Consider the following 10,789-nt stretch of genomic DNA (forward strand, 5'->3'; position numbering starts at 1 on the left):
AACTCAAATTTTGCTCCGCAAAGCTGTGTCCGGACAGCCCATTAACATGTCCGGACACCCCGTAAGTTTTAGGCCCAAAAACATGATTTTAAGTGGGTTAGGTCTAGGGTTTTGTCGGAGATATATATACATCATTATAGAAGAGAGAAGTACGAATTTTCACCCCCAGAGAGTTCGTCGGAGGCTGTGCTAAGAGAGATCATATGTGGTGAGCGTTAAAGTGAATCTCTTAAAGTTTTAATTATTCCTTTGATAAATCTACGGTTGAGAAGTCTATCGGAAGGGTCCGGTAAAGGAGAATCACGTTGAAGAAGATTGTGAGCGCGGAGACGAGTTGTAGGCTTGTCGATCTTACAGAGCCAAGGTCTTGCAAAGGGTTGTAAGTGTTCCTAGTGTCTGTAATCTCTGGATAATCTTTTGATAGTGATTTCCTGGGTTTGGCTGCCCCGGAGAGGTTTTACTTTTAGATCGGTCTCTAAAAGGTTTCCTCTTCGTCACCAAAATCTTTGTGTGTGATTGTTCATATTTTGGTGATTGTTTGCTTTGATAAATATCCGTTAATTCCGCATAAAATTGTGATATTTTTCTGTTTAGAGTTTTTCAATTGGTATCAGAGCGGGTTCACTCTGTTTGGATTAAATTCTTGAGTGAGATCTGTTGACTCCTGTTTACTATGAATACTTCTCAAGGGGAATATGATCTTATAAACTCCTTCAACAATTTGTTGGAAAAATTCACTCTTTTGAGACATCAATACACAAATTGTTTGGGGGATTTTCAAGATCTTAAGCATGTGAATGAATCTATTGTTAATTAATTGTCTGAATCACATGTCCTAATTGATTCTTTGAAATCTGATAAAGAATCTTTGGCGAATGATTTGTCTAAATCACATATCTTGATTGATTCTTTGAAATCTGAGATTTCTGTGCTTGTTGAAAAGTCTTTATCACTTGAGAATGAATTGAATGTTTCTAAGGAACTCTCACGAAATTTCTCTAGTGATAATTTGAAAAGTTTTCTTTGTACTAAAGAATTTGTTTCTAACAAGCCTAGTATGATTGTTGATAATGTTGGTGCATCTACTTCACATGTTTCTAATGAGTCCTTGAATCATAATCCTGTGAATGTTAAAGAAACCAAGGCTAATTTTTCTAAGACTCCTTCAGTTAAACAAACTCAAGGTAAGCTTTTTCCTACATGCCATCATTGTGGGATTGTTGGTCACATTAGACCAAACTGTTGGAAATTCAAAGCTGCTCCAAAGAAAGAAAATCATGCAGCTGCTCCGACTCTCCATGGTAAGAAAGGTAAGAAAATTTATGTTAAGCATCATGCATCTTTCCCTAAGCTTAGAGTCATGCATCCTCATAGAAAATTATCTTCTAAAAGGTTTGTGCCCACTTGTCATCATTGTGGAAAGGTTGGTCATATTCGACCAAAGTGTTTTGATTTGAAATCCCATAAGCATAAAAGTGAAAATTCCTATTCTAGGAAAGAAAGTGAGGGTTTGGTCATAATGATGAGAGAAGTGCTATCTAGGCTAGATAAGTTTGAGCAAAGTCATAAGTCTAGACCTAAGATTTCTCAAGTGTGGGTTAGGAAGGATGATATCATTCACCCATTGAGGGGGAGTGGTAGTGATCTCACCTAAAATTAGGTGAGTCAATAACATGCCTAGGATTGATTGTTTTGCTTATTTTATAATATCCTAGAGCATGTTGTTTTTTTTTTCATTGCATTTTTTTTGTTTTTGCTTTATTGTTTATGCACTGCATTGTTTTTGTTGTTACACTTTCTGTATGAAGAGTATATACATGATTGTTTTGAGATTCATGTTTTGAGGCATATTCATAAAGGATTTTTCAAGAAATTCATATATCATGATCTTTGAAAAGTTTATAAATGAGATGTTGTGTGCGGACCACCAAGATTTTTGTCTACTTGCTAATCAAATGTTTAGGAATGTGTAATGTCTTGTGAAGACCTAGAAGTAGTTATTAAACCAAATCATTATTTTGTAGTGGGACCTATAAGATGTGATGAAAGTTTAATGCTAAAGGACATTCATGTCTTGCCAAATGTAATCTCAATTCAAGCATGTTGCTTTGTTTTGCATTGCATTTTTATTTGTTTTGCATTTGTTTTTCTTTTGTGAAAAATTTCAAAAAGACAAAAATATTTTACTTTGGTTGTTTTTTTTCTTTTCTTTATTTTGTCTTATGCACCTAGATAGTTCATTAATTTCTCATGTTGCTTTTTATGAATTTAATTCCTTACGTCTTGGAATGTTCTTAATATGCATGAGATGAAAATTTGTGTCAATAGACTTGTTTTTGTGGTTACCTAAAGCCTGAGCTTATGTGGTACTTTTTGCCTATGCTTTATCTCTTGTGCACAGTTAAGCTTAAATTGAAGTTTTGTTTCACTTTATTTGTGAGGTCTGTTAGGTAGCCATATGAGGTTTTTGACTAGTCATATTTTTCAAATTGACCATATGCTAGTTGAACCTAGGGCTTAAAAATTCCTGCTTTCTCTGTTGTGATAAGCTCCAAAAGTTTAAGGACACTTTCTCAAAGAGAAAAATAAACAAAATAGTGAAACAAATAAAATCAAAATATCATATTCCAAAAGGAATTTATTTCACTGTGTCAAACTTGTGCAAAATATTTTACAAAGAGAATTGTATAGGATGAGAGTGGCTAGACCCTAGTATGATAAGGTTTCACTTTTGATTTGATATACTTGTCAAAACCTCATGGTGGTGAAACTTTCTCCTCATTTTATAAATTGAAAATTTTTCTCTTTGGATGGCTTACCCACACACCACACAAACATAGGTTGAATGGAACATTTTCTTGGCTTGGGTTAAGCAATATGAGTTTCTAGCCATTTCTAGTCTCATGTATATTTTGCATATTTGGAGCATGTTTGGATATTCATTGTACAATACATGAGTCATTGATGTGTTATCATGTGTGTTCTTTTAACTTTTAAGGGGGAGAAACATGTTTTGCATTTCCAGTTTCCTGTTGTTAATTGAGTCATACATTGAGGGGGAGTTTTGCTGATGTTTCTTTATAATCACGCATGCTACGTCATTTTTTTATCATGAGTTTTATTTATGTCTTCTTGTTCCACATATGCCTTGATGTATTTTGTGAAGTGTTTCAGGAAATATGAAGACCTTTTGTCATTCTGTGACAAAAAGGGGGAGTAAATATGGGGAGATGATGGGATTGGCTCGACATTTTGGTTTTGTCACTGAATTGCCAAAGGGGGAGTTTGTTAGTTCTTGTGTTGGCTTAATTCAGTTCCAAAATGCAGAGGCTACTGTTCACGAGCTCAAACACTGATATAGAATGCTCAGAATCCAATCTCCACCGTTCATAATGTAGATTCATGTGTTATGAACGTCCCTGCAAAATTTCAGCTCAATCGGACCACAAACGCCCATCGATCGGGGCTGTTGATCAAGACTGGACAGCATTTCCAGAATGCTGTTTCACCCATGTCCGGACATGCCTTCCCCGGGTCCGGACCTCATTTCCAGAAACTCAAATTTTGCTCCGCAAAGCTGTGTCCGGACAGCCCATTAACATGTCCGGACACCCCGTAAGTTTTAGGCCCAAAAACATGATTTTAAGTGGGTTAGGTCTAGGGTTTTGTCGGGGATATATATACATCATTATAGAAGAGAGAAGTACGAATTTTCACCCCCAAAGAGTTCGTCGGAGGCTGTGCTAAGAGAGATCATATGTGGTGAGCGTTAAAGTGAATCTCTTAGAGTTTTAATTATTCCTTTGATAAATCTACGGTTGAGAAGTCTATCGGAAGGGTCCGGTAAAGGAGAATCACGTTGAAGAAGATTGTGAGCGCGGAGACGAGTTGTAGGCTTGTCGATCTTACAGAGCCAAGGTTTTGCAAAGGGTTGTAAGTGTTCCTAGTGTCTGTAATCTCTGGATAATCTTTTGATAGTGATTTCCTGGGTTTGGCTGCCCCGGAGAGGTTTTACTTTTAGATCGGTCTCTAAAAGGTTTCCTCTTCGTCACCAAAATCTTTGTGTGTGATTGTTCATATTTTGGTGATTGTTTGCTTTGATAAATATCCGTTAATTCCGCATAAAATTGTGATATTTATCTGTTTAGAGTTTTTCAGATAGTGCAACTCACACAACGTCGTGTAGGGGTGGGCAAAGATCTGATGAGAGCGGTTGTTTGAGATGACAGTAGTGTGGAATTGGAGGAGAGTGATGAACAAAGGTTCTCTGTTGCAAATTGATTAAGTGGGGTTGAGGGAAAGAGCAAGAATAGAGACTAACTATTTCTCATGATATGTGAAGAATCAAGAATGCAGTGCGCTACATTTTTGAAAGTTACTCTTCTACGTCTCCGACATTTTTAGTTTCTAGGAAATTTATGTTTGAAGACGTATCTGGTACCAATTTTCTTGACATAAAGGGTCTTAGTTGGACACTTATTTATTTATTATTTATTATTATTTTTAATTCAAATAAGGGGAAGCCGGAAGCGGGTTATGCATCATACAACAATAAAAGTGTGGGCAACCCAACAACAAAGTTCAAATAAAAAATATAGTACAGTGAAAATAACAGTAATAGACTAGCAATGGTGTTATTCATGGTCCCAGAAGGATCATAAATAAGTCTGGTATTTTTAAGGGCTGCACAAGGCGGTAATTAATGACAAAATGGCTAAATAAAGAGTTGCAACCGGTGAAGGCAACAACCACAATTAAGAGGTTGTTGCAAGAAAGGTACTGCAGTAAACCAGATGGACTCCTTAAATGGTGTCTTTTGAATCTTGATTTTGTGCATATACAATGCCTTCCAAATGCATATATTGTTTATGGAAGTCATTTTGTGAGGTAATTTTCCTTGCGATAAGAAGGGATAATTATATTTACCTCTATGTGGTAAAATGATAATTAATACAAAACTACTTCTGTTAGTCGGTAACTGCTTTTTAAATAGAATTTAAAAAAAAAATAAAATCCAATACGATAATTTGATAATACTCTACTATATATAACGTCATTTTTAGAATTATATATATATATAATACTTTTAAAAACTTTTACCCGTAAATTTTTAAAAACTTTATAAAACGTCACATTGAGTTCTATTGATGCCATAGTGAGGCGGGTGTTAAGCTATGGCTCGATCAATCTACTACAAAAAAATAGAGGTTTAGTAATGTTTTTTTATGATGGTTTAGGGCTAAAAACCGTCGCTATAAAACTAGTGGCGGTTTTGTAGTGACGATTCCAAAGAGTAGCTAAACAAGGGTAGGGAAATGGGAAAAAGTTGTCGGTTTAGGCAAAACTGACACTAATTAGTGATGGTTTGTCCAAACCGACACCTTTTGAAAGGTGTCGGTTTGTCTTTGTAGTGACGGTTCCAAAGAGTAGTTAAACATGGGTAGGAAAATGGGAAAAGGTGTCGGTTTAGGCAAAACCGACACTAATTTATTAGATTCCAAAAAATATATATATATATATACCCACATATATTTTCCACTTATTTATTGATTTCATTTTTCATTTTTTACATTTTATTTTTATTTTCATTTTAATGTCGATCAGATCCAAATCTCCTCCTTCTTCTTCTTCTCCCTCTCTTTTCTCGATCTCTCTTTGTTGACGTCGGCATCGATCTCTCTGTATGTTGGACTTCTTCTTCTTCTTCTCCCTCTCTTTTCTCGACCTCTCTCTGTTTACGCCGGCATCGATCTCTCTGTTGGGCTTCTTCTTCGTGTGATTTTGGCTCTTGCGGCTTGCAATCCAAATATGGCACGCACAAAATCAACCATGGATTCCAAGAAAGTAGCACAAAACTTCATTTCTCGAACGGGCTTAGATTCACAAACATCCAGTATCCTCTTAATTGTCTTGGCTTGGGAAAAATGTTGAGGAACCACCAAATGAACAATCGCCTACAGAAAAATGAAGGAAAAAAAAAGGTGATCAGTAGATCCAGTCAGAAAAATAAAAGAAGATGAAAAAAAGAAAAAAGAAAAAAAGGAAGAAACGTGAAATGGGATTATAGTGTGTTAAACTTTTAAACCCAAAAAAATATTTAAATTAGAAAGGAGGGTTGAATTGGTATTCAAAATTCAAAATTTGAAATTGGTGTCAATCGGTTGAACAGTAAACCAACACTATTATTAGTGTCAGTTACTGTTCAACTGACACCATTTTTAATTTGATGTCGGTTGAACAGAAACCAACACCTTATAGTGTCGGTTTCTTCCAAATCGTCAATAAAACTAGTTTTTTTTTTTTTTTTGGTAGTGGTCATGAGAGTGCGTTTGCGGAAACTCCTCTTAAGCGGCACCCCGCGAGTTGGTGTTATTATGGTCAAGCCCTGGTAAGATAGCTACAATTGGCCTCTCACTCCAACCGTCTAAAAAAAAGTTTTAATGATTTTATCTCCCAGGCTAGTGGTTCTTTGTAAAAAAACTACTTGAATCATTAAAAGGAGAATCTATTTTGATCGGTCAAATCATTAAAAGTAATAAAACAAAATACTTTTTTATAGACTCAAGCAAATTAGCGAGTTTTATTTTGTGAGTAAACAATACTCACCAAAATCATTAAAAATCACAAAAAAAAAAAAAAAAAAAAACTTGTCAATAGACTCAGCAAAGTTTTGCTTGGAATATATATATAAACTTGCTACAATTTTCCATAGTCGTTATGCTTGCAATTGAAGTTTGTATATGGGCTTTGCATGTTGAGAAGGGCATTTTAATTCACGGGATTCATTTTAATTCATGGCCAATCGACGTCAAGCTTTCAAAAGCGCATGCGCCAAGTTGTCTTTCCTAGTATTGGAATACAGACTCCAATTGCACCTGCAATGACTATGGAAGCAGCCACAATAGCGAGTTTATATATAATGGAGAGCTTTTTTTTTTTTTTTTTTTTTTTTAATTGAATAAGGGAAAAAAGGCTACAGGGAAATATATAATGGAGACCTTGATGCAATTTTCATACTCTTTATCCTCCCAAAACTTAGGAAAGGTGTAGAAAAAAAAAAACATAAGGAAAAAATTATACTTTAACCACCTAAACTATTATCACATATTTTTTTTAAGCTTTTAAACTTTAAAAAGTGACATTAGGGCGTCTTATAGTATTAATACCGTGTGTCAAATTAGGGATTTAGCTTAAGTACCGTTAAAAAAAAAAACTACAACATATGTGTTGTAGTTTCAATGATCCAGATTTAATTTCAAGTTTTCCTTCCAAGTGTTCCGTGAGAAAAAAAAAAAAAAAGAAGAAATTAAACCTGGACTATTGAGAAAATTACAACACGTATACTATAGCTTTTTTTTTTTTTTTTTTTTTTTTTTTTTACAACATTTAAGCAAAATCCTCAAATTTAAGACTTTTGTATTTTTCTCTCCCACATACCATTAAAGTTATTTAAAAATAACCGTTTAAAAAAGCTAAATTTATTAAAAAAACTTAAGGTTAAAAAAAGGGGTGGCCCTTTTCATATTAACCATTTTTTTTAAAAAAATAATAATGATTTAGGGGTATTTTAGGGAGAAAAAAAATGTAAAAGTGCTTAATTTGTTAGGCAATGGTTCTATGGGAGCCCTAATGTCACTTTGAAAGTTTGGAGATGTAAATGAATATGTGGTGATAGTTCAAAGAGTTAAAATATATTTTTCCTAAAAATAAAGTGCAAGTCCTTTATGAAATTCAGTATAAGATGGGAAAAAAAAAATCAGCTTCATTATGGGAATTGCTTGAATTATTGGTATCCATCAACTCATGAAAAATCGAGAAGCCTCCAGAATTTTGTAAGTAAAATTTATCTGATTATGAAACATAAGTTATTCTTATAGGTGGGAAATAATATTTGTAGCCCCCGTGATAATTGCTATACCCCATGAAGATACAAGGCAAGTATCTATAATTATGTGGATGCTGTATTACTATTTACTTAAGGAAATACTAAGGCTTTGTTTGGTTTGCCGATCGGATATTCTATAAGAAAATGAATAATTATTAGTGGGAATAGAGAAGAGTGGAATGAAATAGTTATTCCTATTATTTAGTTTGGCAATAACACATATGTTCTTACTGGAATTAAATCAAAATTACTACAAACCCCACATTTTTTTTAAACTCATATTAGAAAATTTTTTTTTTTTAAAAATAAATAAAAAAAAAAACCACTAAAAAATATAGTGGGTGACCAACCACGGAAGCAGTCGGGATAAAAGTCTTTCTCTACTAGCACTACTCTCGATCCAAGAGTTGGTTAGAATTATCATGCCAACATTATAAAATAATGATGAAATAAAAATATAATTTATAGGATTATTACTCTTTATAAAACTACCTTAATTTTTGCGTGTTTGTTTTAACTATACGTTTCCTCTGATATTCTAAGGACATTGTAAGGTTCTTGATTCATAATACAGTCAAGATAAAGGTGTTTGGGTATGGTAAACAAGTATTTGACAGGTAAAGCTTTGGTGGGGGTTGCTCTAACCATTTGAGGATTAAGATAAAGCTTCCGTCTGGTGATCAGATCTTGGAGGTCAGAGTGGGTTGCATCCATGGGAGGTAGTGGAGAAGATAGATAGCAGAGAAGACAAAAGTCTTCAGAAAATCAGTCAAAAAAGAGAAAAGATACAGAGTAGTGAAAGATCCGGCTATGTTTTAATTTTTGTAAATTTTATTTCCTTAATAATATCTTTCAATAAAATTACAAAGGGAAATTTTAACCTTAATGAGATTCAAACACATCTCCTAATGTACCACTCCATTTAGACGATAAGAGTTCGTTTGAATTTATGATTTTAAAAAGTGAGATTTAACAATAGTGATTTTAAAATGTGTAATTTGAAAATGTGATTTTTAAAAACACAGTTAATCATTTGGAAAATTGCAGTTTGACTTTTAAAATCACAGTTTGCGTTTTAAAAAAAACGCAAATTTCCTACGTTTTCACATTGTAATTTTTTAAAAACACAATTTTAAATGATATATTTTCTACGTTTGGCTTAAAATCACATTTTTTATCTATGAAATCAAAATGTCAAACGCACGTAAACCCTAAATGTCTTTCAAAATAAAATTAATTATCTCATTTATGGACCCTTGATCTATTAAGCTATTTTGGACCCAATTAATAGAGCCTTGACATTTAAGCCCATTACCATGATGGGCTAACCTACAAACTTAGCTGAATAATGTTACAACTTAAGAGATGGGGTTGCAAATCGGTTTTCAAAATGATCTGTCACATCACTTTGGGCTCTAATCGACACCTTCACCTTATTTTGTGTTTAATAAAATTCTAAAAGAAAATTCAAAATGATGAGATTTAAACTAGGGTTATACATGTAGGCAGTTGGTAACCGCTATCTGTTATCTGCATATGTAGATATATACATATAGCGGTTTTTATATGTGTGTGTTTTTGTTGGATTTGTAACGTTGTTGAATTTCTTCTAAAACAGTAAACACATGTTTACAGATTTTCAAAATCGCTTAAAATAAGTCTTAAAAAAGACACAAAGAAAACCCAGAAAAATAAAATATGCCCCTAAGGCACTGAATTTGGCCCGACTCCAAAGTTTAACAAAACTTCATTGGTGTCAATTGGTAAAGTATTCCTTCTTGACATTATGTCATTTTTATAACTACTTGTGACAGATAAATTAAATTTGTGTTATTTATGAAAGATTAAAATAACATTGTAGTGTCAAATGCATAAGAAGAGGGGAGGTTGGAGTTTAGTTATCTCCGCCTGATTTTTTAATTAATTATTTATAATTTAGGAAAAAAAGTACATATATCTCATTCAAACTATTTAACAATTTGTAATGTTTTCCCTCTCCCAGACTTTTAATTAAAATAATATTATATCCCTTACTCCTTCCCAAAACTACCAAAAAATTACAACGTACCACTTTGTATTAAGAATGACAAAAATACCTTTATTAAAAAAAAAATCAGAAAAATACAGGATATAAAGGGTAATACCCCGAATTTATATAGATTTTTACATCCAAATCATTTAGCCTAATGCCATTCCAAAAATGATAAATAGTAGTACTTCGACACAGCTTGCAAATGTTAACAACACTTGTTATATATAGTTGCTTTTTGGAGAAAGAAGTTTTTCAAAATTAAAATTGAAAAACTCTACTTAAGATTGACAACATCATTTTTTTAAAAAAGAAAAAAGAAAAAAAGAAAAGTGAATTAGCCATAATATCAATTAAAAATGATATTTTAGAAAAGCTTGAATAGAAAATTTTAATTATTAAGTTTGCATTCAAAAAAACAAAAAGAATAAGGAAAAATTACAGTTTACCCCCTCAAAGTTGACAGCCTTTTTCAATTCGAACAACAAAGTTTCAATTTTTGCAATCCACCCCCACAAAGTTTCAATTTTTTTTTCAATTTGACCAATATTATCCAAAAATTTCCATATTGCCCATAATTTTTATTTTTTTTATGAAAAGAAATAAATAAATTTGGGGCTGCAAAAATGGCAAGATGGCCAAAGTGGTGGCTACAGCCATCCCGAATTCTTTTAAATTTTTTTTATAAAAAATAAAAAAATAAAAATTAGGGGCAATATGATAAGTTTTGGATACAATTGGTCAAATTGCAAAAATTTGAAACTTTGAGGGGGTGGATTGCAAAAATTGAAACTTTGATGTTCGAATTGAAAAACGCTATCAACTTTAGGGGGGTAAACTGTAATTTTCCCAAAGAATAATTATAGAAAATATTC

The sequence above is a fragment of the Corylus avellana genome, chromosome 2 (genome assembly GCF_965113065.1).
Source record: "Corylus avellana chromosome 2, dhCorAvel1.hap1.2, whole genome shotgun sequence".
NCBI classification, from domain to species: Eukaryota; Viridiplantae; Streptophyta; class Magnoliopsida; order Fagales; family Betulaceae; genus Corylus; species Corylus avellana.